General features: G+C 37.6%; 1 pseudogene across 1 annotated transcript in view; it reads left to right on the top strand.

Annotated features, from left to right (window-relative positions):
• Positions 1-2,051: 2,051 nt before the first annotated feature.
• Positions 2,052-23,816, top strand: part of LOC149179334 (putative serine/threonine-protein kinase At1g54610) — a 142,275-nt pseudogene continuing 120,510 nt past the window's right edge. Inside the window, exons 1-4 of the transcript XR_016258265.1 lie at positions 2,052-2,461; positions 2,800-3,232; positions 6,694-6,978; positions 13,908-14,224. The product of XR_016258265.1 is annotated as a putative serine/threonine-protein kinase At1g54610 (transcript). The remainder of the gene's footprint in view (positions 2,462-2,799; positions 3,233-6,693; positions 6,979-13,907; positions 14,225-23,816) is intronic.

Genomic DNA, 23,816 nt, shown 5'->3' with positions numbered 1-23,816 from the left:
ATTTTGCTAAATAAAATTTGCTTATATATAAATGAATGTTATAAATAATAATGAGGAACTTATCATGGAATAACTTATTAGAATTGGAATAATCTCAAATCCCTAGCCACTTGACAAGAATCACATTTTAAATTTTTTTAAAAAGTAATGGACTATTTTGCTAAATAAATTTTGTTTATATATAAATGAATGTTATAAATAATAATGAAGAACTTATCACATAGGAACTTATTAGAATTGGAATAATCTTAAATCCCTAGCAAAATTGCTACTTTGTATGAATCTAATTTTTTAAATTTATTAAAAGTAATGGACCATTTTGCTAAAACAATTTTGGTTATATATTAATGAGTGTTATAAATAATAATGATGAACTTATCATGGAGGAACTTATTAGAATTGGAATAATCTCAAATCCCTAGGAAATTGCCACTTGGTACAAATCTAGTTTTTTAATTTATTAAAAGTCAATGCAACCTAACAAATTCTTTAATGCACTACAATGGTTGATAAGCATTAAGACTAAACGTATTCTATTAAGAGTCAATCTAGGCCCTCAATTAAAAAAATAGAAAAAAGTCAACATATCCTCATCCACTTTAAGTTGAAATAAGAAGCCTTTGAAAATAAACTTGATGGAGAATTAAGTGATGAGACTCAATTGAATGAGTGACTAATAGAAAACGAACTCCTTGTTTGAGATTAAAGTCTGAAAAGTTAGAAAGAGAATTGTTTGGGTAAAAGAATTTAAAATAAGTAAAATGAAGTCCATTGGATAGATAGTGATGGGGTATTTTGTCTATATATAATACTTTCAATGTCAATTATCTTTGTATATATTATATATATATATATATATATCCATTTTTAAGGTCACAGCCAAGCCAGACACCAAATTGGTGTATGAGACCCCCTTGTTTGTGGGACAAGGGACCCACCTCCGCGCAGCGATTTGACTGCTAAGTCTACGAAGGCATACATACTCTACCCCCCTCTAGTTTTGAACCTGTGACCTCTTAGGAGGAAACACATGCTCTTAACCGTTAGGCCCACTCAAGCTGTATTAGGCCCACTCAAGCTGTATAAAACAAGTAAAATAAAGTCCACAGGGTGTTGGATAGATAGTGATTGAGTGTTTTGTATATATATATATATATATATATAATACTTCATTGTCAATTATATTTGTATATATGATATAAAATAAGTAAAATAAAGTCAACGGGGTGTTGGATAGATAATGATCACGTGTTTTGTTAAGACACTTCTTGATGTAAAGTCACTGGATCAATTCCCCACAGAGTGTGATATATTGGACATGATGAAAATGTGATATATTGGACATGATGAAAATGTAGTTCAACCAAACTTATGAAAAAACAAATAAAATAAAAAAATTTCTTATAATTAAAACATTTTATTAGTGTGTTTTTCAAAATTAATATATATCCATTTTAAATATAGAAATATCAAAAACTCATAGAAATCAAATATTTTGAAAATAAGTTTTTCTTGAAATTTTACACTCACAATAAAATTTATATCTTAAGAAAATTAATCATTTTCAGTATTTAATAGATTCAAAATTAAAACCAATCTCTACTAATTTTTAAAAACTGTTTTTTTAAAGTTCATATCTATATCTATAATAACAATTATGCTTATTATTAAATAGAAACTAAAATAGAATTACTAATAACTATTTTAAAATAATGCTAGATAATTAAATATCCATTTAAAAACGCAAATCACATCAGGAAAATCGTTAATCCTAAATAATGCTAGAAAAATTAAATATCCATTTTAAAAACCGCAAATCACATCAGGAAAATCGTTAATCCTCTATCCTCTTCCTGTGGCTTTTATACGATGTATTCCGACAATGCAATATCCTTTTAGTTTCACATTATTGAGGATCAAAGTTTGAGGACGACAGGCAGGGATGCCGGAACGTTAGTTGAAGTAAATGTTTAAAGTGTAATCATTCATGTCATATGCAAAACCTCAACGTCTACCGTTGAGGTAATGGAAATGGGTGTCGACTCCGTTGGCATAAATGTCTGTGGATCCCGCTCTTTCTCTCACACATTATAACGCCGTCGGTGATAAAAGCGACACGTACAGCCCAGACCCGTTCCCCCACATGACTGCGCAACGGGTGCTTAAGCATTTTGCCGCAATTATATCAATGGCTGGCTCTCACGTGACCGTACTCTGAGCTGGGCTGACTGTGCAAGGTGATCATCTCTCACTCCCCGCCGGGCCGAGAAGGGTTTTGTTATGTTCTCCACGAACCGGGCTCGGGATTTGGGCAATGGGAGGGGTTTGGAGTAGTTGAAGTGAGCAGGTTGTGGAGAAAGAACAGCCTTAAATTTATGGCATTGGAGGAGCGGAGGGGCGGTACAAGCTTTGGATTATCGGCGGAACATTTCACCGCGTATCGGTCCAAGTTTCGACCGCGGTCATTCCCGGACTCCAAAGATTTATTCTTTAGTAGTAGCATTTGCTTTTGAAAATAAAATATGGCGTAATTTGCGATGCTTACTATGAAATTTTGAGCTTCAGTACGTTGGGCTGAATTTTCTTTAGAAGTTTCGCCTATACGGCTGTTGCTGGAATCCAAAGATTGCAACATTTTTGAGCCACATTTTCATTTCCTGGACACAATAGGAAATGCTCGAATATAGCATGTAATTTAAGCTTTACACTGGAATTTAAGTTACAGTTTTTGATAAATTGTGCAGTAGTAGGAAATGATTGAGTTTACAAAGAAACTTAAGCTTTGGTTGGAAATGGCAGCGGGATTTAAGGCTTCATCTGCGTGATTGGAGCTCCTTTTCGTGTACAAATGGGCTGCATACTTGCCAAGCAGACTTTAGCCCTCGACGAGGCAGAGACTCCGCATGAAAAGGCTTCGCATTTGTCTTCTGGGAGGAGGTCTAATGTGTCCCTTAAGCTTGAGAATGCTGATAATGAGAAAGAGGGAATTGACGGAAAGAACGGGCAGGACGGTCACATGGCAGCTGGAAACGGCGATGGGTTGTCGGAGAAGAAAAGGCGGGAAGGGCGGTTCGCGCCAGGGGATTCGATTGCTAGACCAAGGAACGTTCCGAAGCATATTGAGGGGGAACAAGTTGCGGCTGGGTGGCCTGCTTGGTTGTCTGCCGTTGCTGGAGAAGCAATTAAAGGCTGGATTCCACGTAGAGCTGACACCTTTGAGAAACTCGATAAGGTCAGTCTTAAGTGCCGACTATTATATTTCCTTGCCATTACTTTGAATTCGGACTAGGTTCTACATGAGCAGATTACATACTGTTTTTGCATTGGAAGCTTTTTCCTGGAATTATTGGAAATTATCGAACTTCTTAGGGGATAGCGTACGACGTTCATCGTAATTTTTAAGCTGTTAAAATTATTTTCCATTAAAAGGTGGAGTGTGAGCTCTGTCATGTTGCAAAACCTTGCTGAAATCTTTTGGAGCCAAGGGTATCATCGCAGTTGTGTATGTCTGAATCTTTAAATCCTTCCACCTACCTTGACCTTAGGCATCTTTGAGCTGATTCCAAGGCAAGCAATCTCAGCGCTGTATGGAATTAGATGACGCATTGAACGATTGCTTTAATTACCAGTGTTGTACTGAATCGGATTTGACAACGACCTGTTAAACTTACCCGGGACTTGGCCAAACGCGGTATAAAACTCTTGAATAAGTCGAAATATAAAAATGCCTAAAATATTCTAAATTTCACAATTTCACAATATAAAATCAGGGCTTGACCAGGACAAATCTATAAAAATAGGCGGTACAATAAATTTACGAATAACTTCGACTTTTATAACGAAACATTAATCTTGAATAGTGAGCACCCAAGTTTGAAATAGTAGTTTAAACTTTAAATGCACCAAGGGCTATATTTTTGTAATCTTAATTTGAATAAATTAATGGGTACAATAATTTTACTAAATAACTTCAATTTCTATAACAAAACATTAATTTTGAATGGCATGAAAATTGGAAATAGTGTAAATACACTAAGAGCTATTTTTTGGTAATTTTAATTTGCTTTTTTTTGGTTTTATTGGTATATGATTCCAGTCAACACGAGCAAAGGCATGTGGACGTTTATAAGCAAGCCTCTGGCTAAGTTGTCACTATTGTGGGCTTTATTCTACTAAATTCATCCAAGACTTGCACCTGACCCCATTTGCTATCTCGAATACTAATGTCCAACGAACACGAGCCTCTCCTATGTGAGACTAGAACATTGGTGGAGGCTTTAGCACCTTGTTTTCTTGCAAGACAGTGTGGACAAAAGCCCAAAATTTATATAGCAAATAGTTTAATATTTATTTGTACAAAGTCAAAATCTATGGATGATGGACTATGGCATAATTTAAAAAATGATGAAATTCTTCATCATAAGATTCTTGTGCTAATGAAATGGAATCTAAAAATCCTACACCTATATCTTGCCAAGATTGTTGAGTCATTGCCTAATCACTCAAGTGTTCATCTTAGCAAACTGGCTCCTCTATCTTGATTATCCAATCCCATCTTGGATGACCATTTTCTAGCCCAAATTTCAATAGCATCATCACTACTGCTTGCTTCCAAATTATTGCCTATGAACCAAAAAAACTGAAGTCTAGGAAGACTAAATCATTCAACTATTTTTGAGACAAACTAAGTTCCATATTATTATTAGAATGTCAAACACTGTAGTGTGTGGACATGGCAACTGAAGTCATCTGGGTCATGTCTGTGTTCGAATTTTGGGACAATGGAATTCAAAAAAAAGTTCGCCAATAAAAAAAAATGATAAGATTTACCATTAAGTTCTTGAGTCCATTAAATGAATTCCATTATAACATCATATTTTTCAAAGAATTAACAAAAAGGTAATACAAATATTTTTAACGGAAAGTCAATGTTGCAAATATTGTGTCAGTGAATATGTTGTTGAGGGTCCAGAAAACAGCTTATCAGCAACATCATGGAAAATTTTCAAAAATGTCAGCAAATTAAAAAAGTACAAAATATTCATTTTTTTCATTTTTTTAAACATCTAAAGAAATCTCATCCCTCAAGCCTTTTATGAGTAAATGTAAGAGTGAGGAACCCATTTGTTCTCAATCCGCTGCGTTCCTCTCTGTTCTATTTGATGAACTCAGCTTTGATGTGAGATGAAAACCTCCTATGGCACTTCACTGCTGCCTCCCTGGTCTCCATTTCAGCCCTGGTAGGCTTGGTGGTGGGGTTAGCCTTGTCAGGGTTCCTGCATGCTTGTTGTATGCCTCATCTAGTAGGCTTAGAAGATTTGTTGTCAACCATATACGCTTTTCCTTTGTCAGGCCTGCCATTCATATTTGTGGACTGATACTGCTCCTTCCGGTGACCAGCTACAGAGGACCTAGAGGAAGGGAAGTAGGTTAGAATATCAGTATCTGCTGCCCAGGCTAATCCTTCAGACCGTACTGGAGAATGTTAACTTTTGCGAGTGAACAAGCCTACGTTGTTTCCGTGCTTCCTGAAAGCCCTCTAGGGTTTGGAACTTTGGATAAATGAAATCTTGAATAAGCTACCCATGCGAGATCATACCCAGACCGTATGTCACAAGGTTCGTCGAACTTTAACCTTGAGGTTTGAATTTTAACGAACCTTAAATTTTTTTTGAGGTTTGGCGAACCTCATCGAACCTCATAGCTATTGACCAAGTCCATAAATCAAAACTCATAACTTCATGTCACAACTCAAGCTTGTAATTTATCCTTGCAGTTTCCAAGTTTGTGATAACATTTTTTATGTTTATTGATGCTGATTTCTTACTATTTTATCCTATAATTCATTTAAAATTAATATATGTGTATATATATAGACGAACCTAATGCCGAACCTCATCCGAACCTCATAAAAAAATTCGAACTTAAACTGAACCTAATCATTGTCGAACCCGAACTCGAACCCGAACCATGTGACATTGCCCAGACCTACCATTTTCACAGGCTAAGCCCCATGCAGATATAAATGTTTGTGGAAGCTTGAAATCGGTCAGAAGAATAACTGAGAAAACTAATCCATGGAGACCCAAAACATACCTCTCGTTAAGCTCCTTCAGTAATCATGGCTACAATGTGCTGATATTTCCCTTTCCCACAAAGAGCCATAATGGTCACTAGAGTGGGTGTAATGGTTAAATTATTTGGAGGACTGAAGGGATAGGATGAGGTAACCTCCCTTGCCTTTTCCATCAGCTCACATGTGTCCCCATCATGCTGAATGAATTCTACCTGCCAACTTGAAGCCTACCCTTTGTTCTCGTCCCTTGCAACTTATAGAGGGTGTAGGTACTCTTCCTTTCATGTACCCTCGCTACAGAATTTATCAGCATAATGTTTTACTTTTGTATTTTATGCATGTGGTAGTGCCACCTCTTATTTTTCCATCTCCATGTTGTCCATCTTTTAATTGTAGATACTTCATATTTTTTCCAGCAAAATATGATTGCAATTTCTGTGCCTTTAGTCTATGTGAAGTCATATTATTGCCTACGAGGAGAAAATATTTGGAGAGCAAGTTTATGCTTAACAACATGGTCTATTTTCTGTTTTTTCTTTGACATCATTTACGAGTTGTAGTTTATAGTTTTACATATATTTTGGTCCTATGTGTAATTAAGGATATTTTTGTTGCAGATTGGGCAAGGGACATATAGCAACGTTTACAAGGCTCGAGATATAGATACTGGGAAAATTGTTGCCCTAAAGAAGGTTCGTTTTGACAATTTGGAACCTGAAAGTGTAAAGTTTATGGCAAGGGAGATTTTGGTCTTGCGACGGCTTGATCATCCTAATGTGGTCAAACTGGAGGGATTGGTAACCTCGAGAATGTCTTGCAGTTTGTATCTTGTATTTGAATACATGGAGCATGATCTTGCAGGTCTTGCAGCTTCTCCAGGAAGCACTTTTACTGAACCTCAGGTTTGCAAGCAATTTCTCTTCTTTGCTTTTATCTCTCCTACTTCTCTTCTGTCCAATGTTGAATTTAAACATGTATTTCCAAATTTCCTCCTCAAATAGTGGGGAAGAATAAGCGCAGATAATTAAATTTAAGATCTCTCAGTTTTCGTGTTTTCTGAGTTACGCTGGGGATTGTAAAGTTCTGTACAAGTTGGCATGAATTCTAAATTAGGACTTTGCAGAATACAGAGTTTAAATGTCTGATTAACTGCAATATTTATTCTGAGAAATCTATATATATGTTTAAACACCTTTTGGGAAATATAATCTGAAGAAATTACTTTTGATGGAAAATATATTGCCTGCAGTAACCTAATTGTCACCTTATTAGTCTTGTTTTTTTTTCAGTCCATAATGCCCTCATTTAGTCAATGATATTTATATGTTTTGTTGCCTACGCAATCTTATTTTGCATTGGTTTACAAACTATTCATTCTAGTATCTATTATATGTTTTGTAATGCCTGGCAATTGTGACATTGTTGTGTTAGTTCTCTGGGAGGATTTGCATTGTCCTAGAACATTGTTTGTCTGGTATGGTTCTGTTAGCCACTTAATTTGTTAAAAGTGATTGTTGTTGGATATTGTTACAGTTACTCACTGATATGCTTGTTAGATGAGATTATTATAATTAGCAAATAGATCCTTTTTTAGTATTGGAGAAATGCATCATATATTACTTCATGGAACGAAGAGAGTCACAGCAATCTAACAACAGGAGGACAAGGAGATTCCCAGCCTAAAATGGCCAAAAAAGTGAGCATATGATCCTGTGGTCCAATAGGAAGGGGGTCCACATCTTTGCAAACAAAAAGTAAAAAGTGAATTTGACTCAACGAGCAAAGTCAATTTCAGCTCAGAAGAGACGGTTCCTTATGGAAAGCACCTTTACATTGGTTGTTCCATGGAAAGTGAATAACAGACAGCCAAATTGTGTTCTATAAATATCTGTAGCTGGGTTAGTAGATCATTTTATTGTACTTAACTGGTTTTAAAGTGGAAAAGTTGTAAACTCTTACATAGGGCAAAATCAGACCAAGCTGGGTAGTGCTCATTTTACTGTATTTAACTGGGTTGAAAGTGGAAAAGAGTTGTAGACTCTTTACATTTGGCAAAATCAGACCAAGCTGGGTAGTATTTAATCACCTCTCCCAACTATTTCTACCTTGGTCACCTTCCGGCTATTATGCAATTGGATCAACAGCACTTATGGGCATGCAGCCATCACAAGTAACATCCACTGTCCCAATTTGGCTTGAATTATGTGGAGCCAGTGTCATTATGAGGAGATCCTTCTTAGACATGTGCCCTTTTTAAGGCAACATTAACTATGGTTTTTTTTTGGATCGTACAGTTAATCATGATTGCTATCAATCATTATTAGTCAATCTGTGTAAGTGAATAGTTGCTTGTGTGCCAATAACTTCACATGTAAGCAAGCAGTTCTACTTGTAGGCATGCACTTCATATATGTATAAGGAAAAGGCTATTTAATCTTCAGTTGCAACAATCAACAGAGTTATATGTACAGTTTTAAATATTCTTCTCAATATATTTTCGTGTTGCAGGCATTTTGTCGCATATCTCCTCTTGCTTAAGAGTACTGTACTTGGTATGGTGATGGATATGAAACTAAAGTGGACTTTTTTGCCTCACTGTATTTTTCCATTGTCATTTTCCTTCATCAATGGTAGAATGTTTTCATTTGACCTGTATCTCTTTGATGGCTTGTGTTTGCAATGGGGTGGTGTTATTCTACTGCACTAACACAACCAATTTGGAACTCTACTGTTGTTTCCACTTATGCCATAACCCAATTAAGCATGTGGTTAGGATCATGCACATGCTCATTGATGAAGAACATGAAAATATTTATACACTCTTATGCCAGGTGACAATGCAAGTGTATGTGCAACCAACCTGGTTCTATTCAAGACCACAAATTGTCCACAATAGCGTGCTGCTAACTTCTACTGTTTACTCTAACTCTAGACTAAATTTTGTTGGGCTTCAATCTCAAGAGGATAAGATCCTTCACATCAGTATTTTCCCACTCCTGTGCTATGCATGGATCTTTGGCAATTTTAGGTAACTTCCATTTTGTTTTGGTGATTTGCCCTTCCATGTCTTGCATTATTTTGTTTGCAAAGATAATTTTGTACTCCAGAGTAATTCTAACTTCGTGGAGTTGGTGTAAGCCTTCTAGAAAATTTAAGGGACCACTTGTATGAGTAATAGTAGGTTGACCAGGAATTGGGTCTACATGAGGATTGATTGAGAAATTAGTATATCTTAAGAGTTGCAGTGCAACTCATCATTACTCTTGTACTTGTTAAATTTTTTAATTCATAATATGCAGATCTGATTCCTAAGATGAAAACTATATATGAAACATAAAAGCTTTTGAAACATCAATTAAAACTACTTCATTTTCAAAACAGAAACTGTAGAATGATAGATCATGAAAGATTAAACATATCTGAATTTGAGACTGATCCACCAAATATTGAGTGGTAGTTCTGAGTTTTCTCTTTGCTGAAATCACAAAAACAGCACTGAAAATGCTAGACAAGCTGTGAGAAATCTTTAATTAGCTTAAAAAACTAATTATAACGAATGAAGAACAAAGGAGGAGCACCTATCTAAAGAGGGTGACCTCCCGGGGTAACTTCACATCACTTAACATCGACCCTGACTCGGCTGGGGCTTTTCACAAGCAGCCAAGTGGAGGATAGAGACAAATCAAGAACTCGACAACGAGCTTCAATCACTTGTAACTTTAATTTTTGGAAAACTAAATGTCCTTGTGTAGTTACACCCCTTGGGAGGTAGACTTACTAAAGACTGATTGATATGCTTAACGTATCGTTGAGTAGATGCGAGAAATACTCTCTAGAATTGATGATTTACGAGCAAGAAATTAAGGGGATCTTGAGGGAATCTCTTTAGAAGTGGCACACTCACATTTATTTATGGAAAAAAAAAATGGTGAGTAATCACTTGTCTAACTACCAGCATGAAAATAGAAACCCCTAAAATTTAGGAAATCTCTAAAATTAGGATGCCAAAGGAAGGGAATGATAGGAGATTCTGGAGAAACTAAATAATGCTCCCTTTCTGAGAGGAATGTGTTCTTCACTGCACTAACCCCATAATCCATGTTAAAATGCCCAAATACAAACTAGCGTAAGCACCCAATTGCATAATGAATAAAGTACTTTTTGATTAGAAGCCCACCTTCCAACATGTGCTCTTGGCAAATGGGCAAGGGAACATATGACTGATGCAAGTGGCAGAGATATGAATGGCACGTCATCATCGGCTACTAGTGGCTCTTAGGGGCTTACTGGCTGCCATCTGGAAGAGATGAATAGGAGAAATGTTTCTCTGAGGGGTCACCCACTTTTGGTGGGTAGCAAGCCCAACTGAGAAAATACAGAATACAAATAGCCTGGATCTAATCCAGCATATCTACCCCAGATTGATGCTCGATCTCCCCTGCAGATCCGTATCTCCAGCCACTATGCACTCGCTTGGACCCAACACACTGCTCACTGAGATGCTTGTCTCAGTGTTGTGTTGTTGCAGTGTGTCTTTCTCCTCTCCCCAATCTTGCTTTTATAACTTTACTTTGAGCTAAATCCCTAAACCTAACCCTAATTTCAAAGTGATTAATGGCCAATATTAGATCTTGCCTCACTTAAGATCAATCACTGAGATTAAAACAAAATCACTGATGTAGAGTGCTTTTCTTTTCCTAAGTTTCTTTTAGCTCAATAAGCCGACATACTAATATGTGTTTTTTCCTAATTTAGGCTTAGGCTAAGTTACATTAGCAACTTGCTCACACTCGAGCCAGTATTGTAAGGAGAATGTGGATGACTTCTGCATGCCTAGACAGAAGGCCTGTGTAGAATTACCTGCCCGAGCTATATATATATATATAGATGCTACATGGATGCTCTGCTCCTGAGGCTTTTTGGAAAATGATGCTACCAACGCTTCTGCTCCACTCTGTGCTCTGGCAACCTTGGTATAAGCCTCATGCAAAATGAGGGGTAACAGGAGGTAATGAGTAGGTCCTCACATCTTTTCTATGAAGGTAATCTGATTCAAAACTTCCTTTATTCATCAAAGATTCCTTCATGACCATATATATATATATATCGATATATATAGCACACCCACCAATCCTAGGGGATGCAGTTTTAGCCGCTACTGGTTTCTGGGTAGCATTGGCAGGTTGTGAACCAAATGTTTACCATTCATGTGTTACCTGACGAGTGTTACAAAGAATGACCTCTGTGATAGGCAAGTCTATGCAATTTCACTGTTATGAGTTGTTTCATTGTTGGGACACTAACAGATAAAACATTTGTCTTCTAAATGTTTAGAAATACATTATTAGCACTAGGGTTAAAGTAATGCCTTCTATTTCATTATGAAAAGCACGTCTATAACTAAAGAGTTGAAAAGAGTCACGAGGCAATGGATATGTTGAACTTTGTCCTATTTTGAATATCAATTTTCAAATTTTGTAATTGCCAATTAGCTCATGCATTTTTTGATATTTTTGAAATATATCTATATGTGTGTGTGTGTAATTTATAATATTTGGGGTAGGGTCCCGCATGTCAGGGACCACAATGTTGCCTATGATGTCCCATGAAATTTAGGGTGTCAAGCAACATGTCCCCACATCCCTGTAACTACTTGGAACATTGATAAACCATCTTCCCTTGATTTCTCACTTACTCTGGCCTCTCTTGTTCTATACTAATGCAGTAAGTTGCCCAGATACAGATACAAGAACAGATATGGATACAACATCTGAAACAGATATGACAAATTTTTAGCGAATTCGGATAGGATACCGTTAGGATATGTAAAATACATACATACATCCATTGATATATACATATATTTAAAGGAAACTAGGGGACAAACATTTTAGAATACCATTTATAGATTTCAAGTTTGGAACTAAAGTCAAAAAGAGAGTTATCAGTAAGAGAAGCCTTGGCCCTGTATTTATACTTGATGTGTAAGAAATTTGTGTTAAGTTTTAACAATCTTGTTTTTTTTTTTAAATGATTTTCATCATTTTAGTGATGGGAACTGCATCTGAAATAACTGATATGCCAACCAAAATGGTCAAAACATTGGCTGAAACTGTTTATACAGCAATTCCAAAATCTGAAACGTCACTGAAATGTTTCAGCTGTGTTTCAGAGGCATTTCATACAAGGAGACATTTCTAAAACATGGAAACATGTTTGCAGCACCTTGGGTTGGAGTTTCAGGGAACATATCCAGTGCAAGGTTCCACTCCTCCTGCCTAAAGTGGAGACTAATATGTGCATGGACACTTTTAGAATTGTCTCTTTGGTTTGCATCTTACAATTTGCAAACTGTTTTAACTGTACCTGCTGGACTTTTGGTACTGCTTACTTTCTCATAGTATTCCTGCAAAGGAGCATTAGGATTTCCAACTTACAAGAATTGCCCCCAGGGATCCCGGGATCTGTCGGTTTGGAGGTTTTCTCTTGGAAGGGAGATACAGCTTTGGGGATTTGGGGATCTTCTCTTAGTGTTTTTCAGTATCGGGTGAATTTCTGTCTGCCTGCAACCCACATGGAAAAATGAGTCTGCAGGAAATGTTTCCTGTTGGGGGGAAATGCACCCATATTACTCAGAGGCATTTCCCTTGCTGGGAAATGCTTCCAGCTGGAGGCATCACCCCATAAAAGAGCAGTGAAATTTTTTTAAAGTGCATGGAAAAAGAGATGTGGGGGGGCTGCAAAGCATCTTCACAGTCCCCACAGTCAATTGCTGCTTGGGCAGGCAAGTTCCCCTGTGTTTATCATTTTCTCTAAGTTGCACTAAAATCCCCTCCCAAATCATATGGGAGCAGAATGTTGTGAAATCCAGATTCTGCTGCAGATGTAGTGATGAACTTGCTATTGTGAAAAGAATAAACTGCCAGTGAATTATGTACATAAAGAATCTGAATTGCTTGTTTAGTTACTTATTAAAAAGTCCACTTGCTTGCTATCACAGAAAGTTTTGCATACACGTAAGTTGTTGAAATACTAATTCAAGTGCACAGAAAGTGAAAGGAGGTCAGTGGTGCTGACTTTCAGTTGCTTCAGAATTATGTTGAACATGCTATGCAATCCCTTGGGAAGAAGCTTGATTAGACAGGTAGTACCGATTTCCAATGGTTTCTGGAGAATATTCTCCAAGGTTTTTAACCTTTCCGTTTTCATTAAAAATTGTAACTGTACCTGGCAATCAGCAGCCCTCAGTGTAAGATTTCTTATGAATGCTGTTCTGCAACTTGCAAGGTTGTCCATCCTTCTGTCTGCATTAAAAGTTGTAATTATAACTGGAAATCAGCAGCTGTCAGTCCAAGTGTAAGGTATCTGATAAAACATGTTTTTTTTTGGCATGTGTCTGAATTTGTGTAATATCTATATATATATTCTATTTCTCAATTAGTTAGAGTTAAAATTTAACTTGCAAACTTGCACGTTAATTTTGAATAGTGTATTATGTAATTACATTTTAATTTTCAATTAATTACAGTTAAAAATTCACTTCGCAAATTTAGTTCCATGTTTTCTGTTCACATCCTTGTAACTAGGATATTATATGCATTGCTCTTATTTTTGATTGTAGGTTGTTAAAAAACATATATTCCCATCCATAATATGCCCTTTTCATATATATTATGGAACGTTTCTAAGCATACAACCTTCTTTCGAATTGCAAATAAAATAGTGACTATCTGTTTTTAGATAAACTCATGCTTTCATGCCTTTGTTTTTTGAGATGCAAAATTCTGGAAATAACTTTTTTTTTACAAATTTTACATTGACTTCTTAACAGGTAAAATGCTATTTGCATCAGTTGCTTTCAGGGCTTGAACACTGTCACAGCAGAGGTGTCTTGCATCGTGATATTAAGGGTTCCAATCTGCTTCTTGACAATGGAGGCATATTGAAAATTGCTGATTTTGGTTTGGCTACATTTTACAATCCTGATCAGAAGCAACCTATGACTAGTAGTATAGTTACCCTTTGGTATCGACCCCCGGAACTATTGTTGGGGCTACAGAGTATGATGCAACTGTTGATCTTTGGAGTGCTGGTTGCCTCCTGGCAGAATTATTGGCAGGCAAACCAATAATGCCTGGACGCACAGAGGTAAAATTGCAGCTTTTTTAGGAAAGCTTTGTTTTTTATATAAACATGATGGCTTCTCTTATAAGATTTATGTTATGGAAGTTCTTTGACTTGTTATAGAAACATAAGAATGATTATAAATGCTTTGGAGGTTAATAAATGATTCTTTTTCCTTTTTCATTTTCATGCCTTACCATAAAATGCTAAAATGCTTTTCTGGGTGGAGTTATGGCCATGACTAAATAGAATGTCAACTACAGTGAATCAAAGTACTTTGTCATCAGTTCTGAAACGGATTTACTGTTGGATGTTAATAATAAAAATCAAGCAAGTTGCGGTCTTTATGGATTCCATGATTTATTCTATCTTTACAAAAGGAATATAGATGTCTGGTTACTGGTTTCCTTAAATATTTGATACCAGGAAGAAATAATTTCTATACTTATTATTTAGTAAGATAACATAAGGTAATTTTATTAATGTCCAAGACATGACCAAAAACTAGGTCAGTAGGAATAGAGAGTACAACTAGGTACTGGTAGGTTATGGGAGTGTCTATGACACTCCTAGATGCTAAAATGATAGCAAAAATGGAAGATACAAATGGTTATGAAAGACATAGCAGCAGATTCCAGGTAAAGCATAAGAGAAAAACCCTAAGAGATGCAAGGCTCTAACTCAACATCGGCATCATTACTGGAAATAAAAGCATTGTTACACAGAGATGTGTTGCTGACGGTAGGGGATTGACTCTTCGTGCTCTCAGGATTTGGGTAGTTGAATGGGGACGTTTCCTCGTGTCTTCATTTGGCGGGGTGCAGTAGGGAACATCTCCCTGGAAAAATGAGATGCTCATATGCTCCCTTTTGACTAGTACCTTTTTGAGGAAAATAAAGACAAAAGAAAGCAAATAAAAAACTACACAAATGTAAACCTAATGCAAAGGTAGATGAGGAGGGACTTGATGATGCACAACTGAGGTGTATTATGGAGAATGCAAATGATTCTAATTCAGATTCCTCATATTGATGATTGGTCCTGTTGACCACCCAAATGTCATTTGAAGATTTGTCAAAGATTCCATGCCCGAAGCACAATTGCAGCATTCCATCATCATCAAATCATGTCAAAATTCATCAGTTTTATATCTCAAATTCTGCAGCCTCGCAGGGACATTGGAAAATGATTCTAGTATGCTGAAAATGAGTCATGTAAAAGGCCTAGTAGCTTAGGACTGTACTAGCAAGTGGGTTTACTTTTGGGAGTTTTTTTCCTTAGCTCATTATTTGTGTGTTTTCAATGCTTATAATCAGTTAAGTTTTTCTGCCAGATTTTACCCCAAAGCTAGAGTGTGCTTGATGGTAGAGTCTTAAGCGAGTCCTAGTGTCTAGAATTAGTGTATATTACCACACTAGATCATCTCTAAAATTTCGTAGAATTTGGTTGAGTCTAAGGGTCAGTTTTTAATTGTTAAAAATTTCCTACTGGTCGGGATTTTTAATAATTATTTGATGGAAAATGTAATAAGCATTGTCTATAAAAGTTGTAAGGGGTATTAGTAATCAAAATTAGATCTCTATACCTCAACTTTCTATATAGACACACTTTGAGGGTGGAAAAATATGTATTTACCCCTCAAAACCCATTTTTTTTTTCTTCTAATTTCTCGCAAAAATTGGCAAATAATTAGCTGGAAAATAAAGTGGGAAGAAAATAAAAATTTCTCTCCAAATGAAAATGATAAAAAATGAGATGGAAATTCCCAAATATTAAAGTCAAGTAAAAAAATGATGGGAATTCCATTTACCAAGAAAAGATGGGCCAAGGAAAAATCCGATGGTCTAGAAAAGAAGCCCATGTCCCAGCAAATCGAATTTTTAAAGAAGATGGTCCATGATGGTTGAATTGAATGAAATATTTTTAAGGAAAAATATGGGAAATTTTTTTGAATGGTCCAAAACCACTCCAACAATCAATTCTTATTCCACCCAACTCCTCTTTCAAGGCGAACGTCTCTCTCTCATAGAGATCTGTGCAGGGGCATCAAGGGACATGAGTTGATGGACATGGATCCAGCCGTTTTCCTCTTGGAGCTAGACGTTTTCACTTAGAGGGGATTTACTCTCATATTTTTCTATAAATCGAGGCTCTCACACCTCACTTGTATGAATTGTAATTGAGCTCTTGGCTATCAAAGCTCTGTTGGAACTTTGTACAATTTTTTTTTTTTTTTTTTTTTAGCTCTGTTGTAACTTTGTACAATTTTCTTTTTTTTAGCTCTGTTGGAACTTTGTACAAATTTTATTTTTATTTTTATTTTTTTTTTCTTATCTTTTTCTTTTGTTGTCTGATTAATAAAGAAAAGACTTTGGAGGCTAATGCTTTGTGGTGTTATTATTCTACATCTATGGTAATTTTTTGTTGTTGTTGTTTTCGTTGTTGTTGTTTGTTCTTTTCTTCTTTCTGATTTATGTGTTCTTTTTCCGGGGAAAATAGAGTTCGTAATTTCTATTAAAAAGAAGATAATAGAGATTACATGTTGTAGATGCCAAAGCATATGCAGTAGTGTGGTAAAAAACCACTTACAATAACCAATACTTCTGGGAAGTATGCAGATACAGCCCTCAGTCAGGGCCTCCAGAAACAAGGCAAGTAAAGCCCACAGGGGCATCCAGAAACAGGGTATGTATCCCCAACAGGAGTATAACCTACCCAATAGCTAATAAAAACAGTAAATAAAAACAATAGCTTAGAAACCGGGTATGTAAACCCCAAACAGGAGTAAACTCCTACCCTAACAAGCTAATACAAACAGTAAATGAACGATAACTCCAGTGGGATGTGCAGAAAAGATGCCACCAGAGGGAAGAGGCACGAAATGGAGCCATACCTCCATCCCCTCAACTCTCCACCAATAACCAGCAGAAATCCACACATCTATCCAGTGAAGCCAGAAAGAAAACCTATCATAGACAGCCATAGAAGAGCGGCACGAATCGATGCCAGATCCCTCGACACTCTCCAAAGCTGCAATGGAAGGCAAGCAGAGGACCCAAAAAATGAACCCAGCAACAGCAATGGAGCCCGAACAGGTCCCAAAATGCAGAGGCGGGTCGGTTCGGGGGCAGAGGCGACTAGGGCAGCCACCTCGCCCCCATGAAGGAGTCAGGCCCGAAACCCAAGTCCCCACACAGCACCGCAGCACTAAATTTCAGAGGCCAAAACCCCCCGCTTGAACCGCCAAGTCGAAGGTCTGTAGATGCGCAGTTGAAGCTCAAAGAATCAGAAAATAAAGCCGCCGCCTCTCAGCACAAAACCCCAGCCACCGAAGAGGAAGATACCGCTGGTAGCAGGTCCACAACGCCGATACCACCAGCTGCTGCAAGCTCCGGCGAAGGTCAGGTGATGGTAGCCTGGAGGGCGACCAGATCCCCCACCCGCGGAAGGTCCTGCCGCCGCAGGCTCAGGCAGCAGCCAGAGCGAAAGAAAAAACCCTAGGTTCGCCGCGCCGGAACCAAGTCAATTCAATTAGTGTTCTTATCTTATCCATTCAATGCAAAAATTTAAATCAGAGTCCAACCAGCTGAGCACATTAAATCATGTAGGTTTCAAGGTCACCAGTTGTTGCAAGAGAGCCCTGATGCCAGGGCAGACGTGCTTCGGCTCCACCGCATCGAAACGAGGAAAGGGTCCCCATTTATGTGTTCTTAATGCTCTACTAGTGTTAATTAAATTATTTATTTCCATTTACCATGATTTGGATATATTGATGTACAATCATCTCGAATTGATATATGGATTAGAGAAACATTCTAGATCTAGAAGCACTAGTGGGTTTTCGGTTGAACCCCTAGTCTTCTTTTTCATTGTGTTATCTAATCCCATGTGGATCTAACAATATTTTTGAAAGTATGTAGAGATCTATTTTCTGAATCAGATTCGAGTGTTTGGGGAAGTTTTTGGTTGAACCAACCAACTCTCAAGGAATAGAAGTGGAAAAACCCACACCGATCTCTCTCAAAGGCTTCTCATACGATCTAATTTAAGGCGAGTTTCCTTGCGATAGCTTGGAAATATTATCATTAAATCTCTAGATCTATTTATTTGTGCACTTTATTTGTCAGATCTAGCTATTTTAGAGCTTATTTTTGCTACCCAAGAGCGAAGGTGTCCTCACACTCTTTGGGCTAGTAGATCTATAATTTTTTGTATATATTCTAACCCCTTTGTACATAAATAATTCTCCTCTTGTATATATTTGTATCTCCTCTCTATTTTTGCGTAGATTTGAAGGAGGATCAAGGGTTTGGCATTGGAGTTTTTTTTTCTTGAAATTTTTTCTTGCAAGTGGATGCTTGAAGATTCAAACAGACAAATATATTTTTTGGAGCTCAAAACCTACACTTCTTCGTTGATCAAGCCATCACCCTCTCCTCTGAAGAGAGCCACCATCTAAAAGCTTGTGAATCAAGATCAAATTTTTGGAGAAGGTGTCCTCAAATTTTGAAGCCTTTTCTCTTGGCTGTAAGCATAGGAAAGGTTTCTCTTTTTCTCTTGTGCAAAAAATCCTCTTCTCTTGGATGTCAAAGCTTAAGCTTAATTATCTTGAAGAGAAAGCCATTTATTTTTCTGGAGGATTATCAGATTCCTTTAGAGGAATTTTCTCATTTGTAATTTTCACCATAAATTTGTAAATAGTTTTCTTATTTTTCTTGGTTCTCTAAGGAAGGGTATTAGCTCGCTGTAAGCATAGGAAAGGTTTCTCTTTTTCTCTTGTGCGAAAAATCCTCTTCTCTTGGATGTCAAAGCTTAAGCTTAATTATCTTGAAGAGCAAGCCAATTATTTTTCTGGAGGATTATCAAATTCCTTTAGAGGAATTTTCTCATTTGTAATTTTCATCATAAATTTCTAAATAATTTTCTTATTTTTCTTGGTTCTCTAAGGAAGGGTATTAGCTCATTGAAGTTCATTTTCGTAAACCCTCCTCTAGATCTAAGCCCTCTCTTCTCTCTAAGAGGGTTTCAATTTGTAATAATAATAAAAGAGAATTTTCTTTGAGGGAGCTTGCGGTTTTCTCCCCTTGGTATCCCACCTCCTCATTTGGTAGGAGAACTTCTTGGATAGCTAGTCACTAACTCATTTCATTTTCTTTTGCTAGCTTAGTCATTAGATCTAAATCACTATCTTGTTCATTTTTGCATTGGTAGCTTAGATCATTTTCTTGCTAATTGCATCATTTAATTTCTAGATCTAGCCTCCAATTTTCATTATGCAAGTAGATTTAATCACTCATCATTCACTTGATCTAATTGGCATTTTCATTGAAGTAGTTTTTAGCTTCTTGATCTAATTGTCATTTTCTTCATTGAGCAAATTGATTTTGCTTCATTGGTCATTTAGCACCCTAAACATACTCTTTGCTAATTAATTGATTGATCATTTAAAGTGGAATGGTGTTTGCTAATTGACATTCATAAGACATTTGACATTTGAAGCATTTTGTTTTAATTGTCAAATTTATATCTCATTTAAGGTCTTGTTATTATTTTAGATCTCATTTCTAGATTGCATATAATTTGCATCTCTAAAATATACCTCCAAGCATAACCATGGTTGATAGATATTTAGGACCAACTTCCCTAAGTGTCATTCAATCTCCCTAAATTTGAGTTTGGAGCAAAGGTTAAAATGTGTGACCTCGTAGTTCTCTTGTGGCCGAGCCACTGTAGGAACAAAAGCATGCGGGTTGCATTGAAGTCCTAGGTGGGTATCGTTAATGAGGCCTTAGCCTCCTCATCCTAGCCTTCTTGCAACAACCTTAGTCCTTTACCAAGTTGAAGAAATTGAGGGGAAGTCAAACCTTAGATTAGGCATTAATTAAAATTAACCAAGGCCACTTTGCCTCACACACTTCACATACACTTGTTTGCATCTTTCACACAATTGGTTATTGTATAAGTTAGGTTGTGAGCATTTCATCAAATTTGCAAGTATTTCATTATATTCTTGTACTTGTTCGTTTACACGCTCTTGCCAATTGCCCTTTAATGTTATTTCATCATAATTGAGCATATATCTATTTAAAGTACAAGCTCTATTTCCTTGCAAGTTCTAAATCTGTTAATTTTAGGCAACAATGGTATGTTTATGCTTTAGAGCAATTTTATTTCAATTTCTTTATTAGCCCAATATCAATATCCAGTTTAGCAATCATCATATCCACATGATAGTAAAATGCAGATAGAACATAAACATAAACATAAACAATAGAAGACAAGCCAAAACAAGAGGACACAAGATGCGGCACTAGCCAGGGACAAACCCCATTGTGGGGAAACCCTTGATCAAATCTTCTTTTAGTCTTCAATAGTTCAGCAGAGAGAGATAGTAAAATTTACAAATTTTGACAATTTATAACAGCAATAAAAGAGCCCTAACCAAAAAAGTCAACCTTGGTCAATAGGGCAGATTTGACCCTCAAAGATTCAGTGAAATTCAGTCAACTTTGGCCTCCAAACAACAAGATGAAACAACCCTCAAAACAGCTGAAGTCTGCCCAGTCAAAGTCTGGTCAAACAGTCAACCTGCAGTCACCCCTAACCACAGTCAACGTTGGTCAAACAGTGAACAGAGTGCCTCAATTTCTGTGCTCATAAATGCAGCATGCCCAATCAGAGATAAGCCTCACCAAATCACAGTCAAACAGGTCAACGCTTGATCAACGCAACCCAAAACAACCTTCTGGAAATTAGGTCAAACCTGGTCAACGTCTAAAACATAAATTTAGCTGTCCTTTCCTCCGCACATGTGGAGAGATAAGCTGCCTAGAAATCCATACCCAATCAGATGAGGGGAGAGAGAGATCTGTGAAGATGAGTGTGTCCAAATGAGGATGAGGCTTCATGTATATATAAGCTAACATTGAGGATGAATAGACGTGACTATTGGGCTTCTGAGCCTACATGAGTTTGCTGGTCGACCTTGACAATTTGTCCAGAATCAAAATAAATTCATAACTTAATTTATACATGTCAGAATTGGATGATCTCTAGATCAATCCTACACCTCTCAGAGGGAGGAATCTAAGAAAAATATCAGCTGTCATAAATAAGATGACCTATGTGGAGTTTGGCCCTAGTTGCTAATTTTAACACTCCTTCTCAACTAGGGAGAACTCCATCTACTAATCCATCTGCCAATCTATATTATCTTTGCCATCAATGCACTTCTCTGGACTGCTTTGCTCTGCTCTACTGAACTATGAAGAAGAAGTGATTGAGAATGTATCATACCATTCTCTACTGACCTGAAGTCAGTGCCAATCAAAAGAGAGTGTCTCACCACTCTTATTGACCCGAAGTCAGTTCTTGTTGGTCCCAGATCAATATCGAACATCCTAGCATAGGGAGTATGGTAGTACACGATGCGTCCATCGATAGTACTATGGTCCCTATCTTCATTTCCCTACTCATTGGCCAGATGAGAGGTACTTTCCATGAGTCCCAGACTGCATGGGTAAGATGTCTTGGCAAAAGAAGGATGAACCACTCATCCTGTCTACATGTCGCCAAGGTGTATCACAGGGGAAGCTGAACCACTCACCTTGTACACAAAAAACCACTAGGGAAAAGTTGAACCACTCACCCTATGGTTGCTCACCGCTCCAAGAAGTACCCCAAGTCCCTCGGAGCTCCCAAATCTCAATGTCCATCTCATATAGGACCCTCATAAGAGGGTCTCTCCATGAGTCCAAGTCATTCTCGGAAGGCCAAGAATTTGACCTTCCCCAAGGGCTTTGTTAGAATATCGGCGACTTGCTCATCAGTCCCAATGTGATGGAGCCTTATTGCTCCTCGTTGTACCATGTCTCGGATAAAGTGGTACTTGATATCTATATGCTTGGAGCAATCATGAAACAGGGATTCTCTGATAATTGGATCCCACTCTGGTTGTCACAGAGGATCACGGTGGTATCCAATACATGTCCAAACATGGCACTGAAGAGCTTCCTCAACCAGATAGCGTCACAGGAGGCCATACTAGCAGCTATGTATTCGGCCTCGACGGTGCTCAAGGCAACCGATTTCTGCTTCCTACTCATCTAGGATATCGAAGCAGAACCCAAACAAAAACGACATCCAAAAGTGCTCTTGCGATCCACCACACTGCCAACCTAATCAACATCAGAATAACTATGCAGTCTCACATTTCCGATAGTGTATCTCAGTCCATGAGTGATTGTGCCCTGAATATATCTCAGAAGATTCTTTGCAGCAATCCAATGTATATGATGAGGCTCAACCATGTATTGGCTCAATGTGTTAATTGCAAAACATATGTCTGGACAAGAGTTCACCAAGAACATCAGTGCTCCTATGAGTTGACAATACTCTGAAGCATTTCCCAATTCAGGTCCAACAACACTACTACATAACTTCTTAAAGTTAAGTTCCATCGGAGTAGTCACAGGCTTGCAGTCAGTCCACCATCCCAAATCTTTACAATATCTTCACAACATATTTTCCTTGAGAGGAAAATTTCGCTTGGCTTTTGTCAGACCTCCAACCCTACGAAATAATGCATCAGTCCTAGAACCTTCATCTCAAATTCAGAAGACAACTCCCTCTTACATTTGTGAATGAGGGGATCATCCACATAAAGTACTTGAATGAGAGGTTTATCATTTTTAACCTTATAGTAAAGGTTTGGATCGACTTCACTTCTAGTGAATCCTAGTTTCATCAGATAGCTATCGATCCTCTCATACTAAGCCGAGGGTGCTTGCTTCAACCCATAGAGAGCTTTCTTCAACCTGCATGCATGAGATTCCCGATCATGAACCTCAAACCCCTTGGGTTGTTCCACATAGACTTCCTCTTTGATTGAACCATGCAAGAAAGCGGTCTTGACATACATCTAATGTAGGTTCCATCCTTGCGACGCAGCAAGGGCTATGATCGAGCAGATGGTGGTGTAACGGGCAACAAGTGCAAATATTTCATCGTAATCTACACCTTCCTTTTGAGAGAGTCCTCGAGCAACAAAGCGGGCCCTGAACTTTTCTACACTTCCATCAGCTCCATGCTTGATTTTGTGGAGCCACTTAGAAGTGACAACCGATTTGTCCTGGGGTCTAGGGACCACAACCCAGACATCATTCTTCATAATTGACTCATATTCTTCATTCATAGCATCCTTCCATGCTTGTTGCTTCACAACTTCTTCGAATGATGAAGGCTCATTTTGAATGATAGAGCTCATGGCGGTCAAATATCCTTGGTACCTGTTTGACTTCTTGCTTTCACGGAAAGTCCCTCTTGGTGCAATGTGCTTCTCAACATCTTCGAGAGTCTCCCTAAGCCATGAGGGTCTCCTCTTGGAGGAGGAAGGTTCATGAGGGAGTGGATCAATAGGATCCATAGGTTCATCGACATCAGGCATTGTTTCGTCCTCTTTTTCACCCTGATTTCCTATGTCAGCGTCTTTGTCCTTCCTTAAGATAGGAAGTTTGTTGACCTTCCTGAGGGCCATATTTTCGTCGAAGGTGACATCATGACTTATCTTAACTTCCTTTTGACCAACCACATAAATTCTATATCCCTTAGAATTTTC

This window comes from Pinus tabuliformis, chromosome 4_1 (genome assembly GCF_031772625.1).
Source record: "Pinus tabuliformis cultivar Carrire ecotype Pingquan chromosome 4_1, CPIR1, whole genome shotgun sequence".
NCBI lineage: Eukaryota > Viridiplantae > Streptophyta > Pinopsida > Pinales > Pinaceae > Pinus > Pinus tabuliformis.
This window is presented reverse-complemented; position numbering and strand designations above follow the sequence as displayed.